Genomic DNA, 4,270 nt, shown 5'->3' on the forward strand with positions numbered 1-4,270 from the left:
CTCAGAAATCCACCTGCCTCTGCCTCCCAAGCACTGGGATTAAAGGCGTGCGCCACCACTGCCCGGCTGATATTTCTATTATTGAACACATAAGCAGCACATTCAGAAACACACCTGCTACTCTTCCAGTCACCTTTAGCCTGCTTAGAATCTTTAATTGGGAGAAGAATCAGCCCTACCCAATACATCGTGCTAAGGTAATAATAAAGGGAGGGGATTCTGGGCTTAATGAATGAGCGTGTCAGAACATTGGAAGGATGTTCGCTGGTCAGCACAGGGCATTTAAGCACTGGGATAAAACCTCACTTGATCTGGGTAAACTTTTGTTTTCTTGTCCTTTAAGCGGAAGAACAATTGCTCCATGAACCTCTCCATTTCTCCTCTCCAGGGAGCCCCCACCCTCCAAGGAAAAGAAAATTCTGAGGCTGCTTCCTTAACAAATACCATGAGCTGGAGCGTAGCCACTAGCAAGCGTCATCAGCATCTCTGGTCCTGGGTCTCAAGAGAACGAGAAAGGGCTAAGTCCAGATTCTTTACTTTGAACCTCTCTTCGGGTTCAAGAGAGAGAAAGTCTTCCTCTCACACAGGCAACCTATGGAAGCATGGACAGATTATTAGAAGGCAGAGTGCTGCAGAACTGCTCCAGCAGAGTCGGAGACATATACCTGGTACCTCAGCTGTCTAGCCACTGATTCAGAGTCCAAGTAACAGCATGTGATGGAGACCTCAAGTTTCAGTGGAATCCACTAAAGTCCTGCTGCACTGAGGGACACAGGAGTTTCTAGAATGTGAGCTCTTGGCAACTGCTGAGCTTGCTCCTACCCTTATTAGGCAACTGCTAAAGAAAAACTCTGTGAGCCTTCAGTGCTCCAGCCAGGGAGGAGTTACCTCTGTCAGGTCAGGGTCAGTCAGTCACTAGGAGGGGAAATCGTTCTGGGATAGGTCCATCCTGTCTCCAGCCTTTTCTAACCCAGGGGATAATAGGCTAGAAGGCTGAAGTTGCCTCCTTTCTTCCTGGGGCAAGAAATCACATTACTTCACTTGATCACCCAGCCCTGCTTCCAGATGCACCTGAGATGCGTGCCACCCCACACCTCCTGATGAGCAGTGCAATGAGATTCATTAGCAAGTACCCCAAATAAGAGACAACCACGTGACGTAGGTCACCAAAGCTCGACAGAAGCCTGATTAGTCTTTCCTTCAGTTCTGTCCAAGGAAGCCCTTCCTCCTAGATTCTCTCCTGGGGTTGTGAAGGAGTCCACTTCCAGACCATCAGGGGAAGGGGGGTGACTCTGCCTATGTAGGTGACAGAGAAGGACATCTTTGCAGACATGAAAGGAATCCGCTCCCCCAATTGTCCCATGCCATACCTAGGTGAGGCACAGGCAATAAAGCATGCTGGGAAATGGGGAAAGGAGTCGGGGGTGGGGGGCTTGCACTTAGGCCTTCAGGTTGGTGCAGCATTGCAGACAGACTGCCTGGAGTAATAAATGACAGGGATCACTCTACCGGAGCAGCTTAGGAGAGCAGACCTTCACATCCCACTCTGTTCTGTCCTTTTCTCTGGGCCAAGAGTTTTTGCTTTAGGGCAAGTTGTTAGTACCTGGGGACACTCCAGGAATCACTGTCAAGCATGATGTGAGGGTGATGGAGAAGAGCTCTCTGGGTAGGTAAGAAGGTTGACCCCGACTATGGGATGTATCAGTCTGAAATCTGAGAGCTGCTTCTTAGCTCCCCACCCCACTCCCCATCGTTCCCCCCACATCAGCAGCGCCGGTCCTCGGCTCTGATGAGTGCCCCTCATCCCAAAGGGGACTCCACTTTTTCTCACAGTCAGGAGCAGGGCAGGGATGAAGAGAGGTGGGAAAGGAGGGGAATACTATTTTCTAGGTACGCGCTCTGCGATAGATGCTGCACTTGTCACTTTGTGTAAAAATGAGAACGATACCAAGTATACATAATATGAATGAAAATATTACATAGTCCCTAGTAAAGAGGCTGACAAGGATCAGGTGCTGTGCTCCCACTAGAGATTATCATCACTGCACGTGCTGAGTCACCGAATGTCCATCAACAACCTTATTTTACAGCAGACGAACATGTCTCCAGACAGCCTGGGTTTGAGTCTGAATCCAAATCCACTCTACCTCAGAAACAAAAGCAAAGCTACAGGGAAATGAAAACAAAGCTACAGAGGTACCCTTAAACCACAGGGACCCACCGAAACCTATTGGTCCCATAAAGGCTTTGAGATAGGTGAACCACTCTTTGATTTGTTTTTCTAAGTCGTGGTAGACTCAAAGCTTACCATGAAAAGACATTGTTCAAACCTTCCTTTCTCACCCAGTCTGTATCATCACCCCGACACCATCCCAAAGCAGGATGAACTGGGCTCTAGGCTGGTAGAGCTCTAAGGGAATGCAGTACCCCTCCCCCCATACACACCTGAGGAGCCAAGGAGCACAGATAGACATCGCATCCCTCTACCTGTCTTAGCCTTTCTACCCCTAATGACATGTCAGGTCCTGCTCAGCTCTGAATCTTTCTGGCATTCCAATACTTCCCAAAGAGTCACGTGACCTGGCGTATGGATCTGGGCTGGTGGGGTGCATAGCCTGTAGGAGGCCCTGAGTCCTATCCCCAGCACCACACAGACCAGAGCCAGAGTGGCCCTGCAGTCCTAGTACATGGTAGAGGCAGACCAAGAGTTCAAGTCCAGCTCATAGACCAAATTTGACATCAGCCTGGCCTGTGTGAGACCCCGTCTAGACAAGGAAAAGGAAGGCCAATGAGAAAGCTCAGGATAGCACATCTGCTGCCAAGGCGGATGGTCTGATTTGATCTCTAGGATGAACATAGTGGAAAGAGAGAATGGACTCCCACAAGTCACTCTCTGACATCCATCTGAGTGCCTTGGCACATACGCATGCACGTGCACACTCCCCCACACAAACAAGTTAAACGCAATTTTAAAAGTTTTGTTTGTTTATTTTTAAAGGAAAAAGAAAGTTGGCAAGAGCCTGGCCATAAAGTTTTTGTAGTCCTTGGGAGCCAGAGGCAGGGGGATGGAGAGTTCAAGGCTAGTTAGGGCTACACAGAATCTCTAGGTCATCAAGAGCTACCCAATTCGACCGACTGTCTCAAAGACAAAATAGGAACCTGGTCCCTCGGGCAGCCAAGTGTGAACTGTCCTAAGACGGTCCTCCACACAGCTCCCAGGCAGACTGACCTTAGCATGCTCCCCCTTTAGACATACACACAGGAAGGAGGTCAGAGGCAGAAGGGAGGACTTTGCCAGAGTGTTGGTAACATGTACATGGTCATCATACTGCTTTTCATCACTCCCACTTCATGGCAGGGAACCAAGTGAGGCAGGGGCACTGGACCACAGGATGGCACTCTGTGGTCAGATCCAGGACCCTGATGCTGTCTGTGCTCTGTCAGCTCTTAGAGCTGGGGTGCAGTGGGCCAGTCCTCCCTGAGGGGAAGAGTATGGCTTCCTGGTTAGGTGGGGGGTAGTGCATGTCTCTAAGCTCATCCCAATTCAGGATGGTGGAAGGAGGAAGAGGAGGAGGAGGATGAAGAAGACGAGGAGGAGCAGTAGTAGTTCAAGGCCAACCTGAGATACAGGAGAAAGAAAGAAATGCAGTGTCAGCATTGGAGGGACAACCTAGAGAAAGTGTGACCTCAGAGATCCACAATCCATCCTCCTCCCCAAAGCCACCAGCCAGGTATTTTTAAGTTAAACTAAGTTCAAAGCACACCCAGACCCAGCAAACTGAACCTAGGTGCACAACATAAGGAAGTTCTCGCACAGGGCCTGGAGAGGGCGTGCACAATGACTTCCCTGGCATGTTATCTGTTGTGACAGCCAGTTGGACGCCTTGAACTTCCAAGAGACTTGAGGATTCACTAGACAATGACAGGATGGGCATAGAGGGTGGGAGCAAGGATGTGCCTTCCTTCCAGGGCAATGTCACAGCTCTCCCTCCACTCCCAGGTCCATCCTATCATGGCACTCACATTATCAGGACATGATAAGGCAATGCCCTGGGACCTAGAGCCAGGCTCCTCTTCCAAATCGTCTGGGATAGATACGCTGGCCCAGGTCATCTCCATCCTCTTGGGACTAGATGACCACTGTGTTCTGCGTGTGTGTGTGTGTGTGTGTGTGTGTGTGTGTGTGTGTGTGTGTGTGGTGTCTCTGTCTGTGTCTCTGTGTGTGTGTGTCTGTGTGCGGTGTCTCTGTGTGTGTGTGTGTGTGTGTGTG

General features: G+C 50.0%; 1 protein-coding gene and 1 long non-coding RNA gene across 5 annotated transcripts in view; one reads left to right on the forward strand and one right to left on the reverse strand.

The window, feature by feature from the left end:
• LOC116099392 overlaps positions 1-2,006 on the forward strand; it is a 4,731-nt gene extending 2,725 nt beyond the window's left edge. Inside the window, exon 2 of the long non-coding RNA XR_004122240.1 lies at positions 389-2,006. This is a non-coding gene — a long non-coding RNA (uncharacterized LOC116099392). The remainder of the gene's footprint in view (positions 1-388) is intronic.
• The window catches only part of Atp2b4 (ATPase plasma membrane Ca2+ transporting 4), a 101,419-nt gene that overhangs the window by 54,786 nt on the left and 42,363 nt on the right, over positions 1-4,270 (reverse strand). The gene's annotated exons all lie outside the window — the stretch shown is intronic.

The sequence above is a fragment of the Mastomys coucha genome, unplaced genomic scaffold (assembly GCF_008632895.1).
Source record: "Mastomys coucha isolate ucsf_1 unplaced genomic scaffold, UCSF_Mcou_1 pScaffold1, whole genome shotgun sequence".
NCBI lineage: Eukaryota > Metazoa > Chordata > Mammalia > Rodentia > Muridae > Mastomys > Mastomys coucha.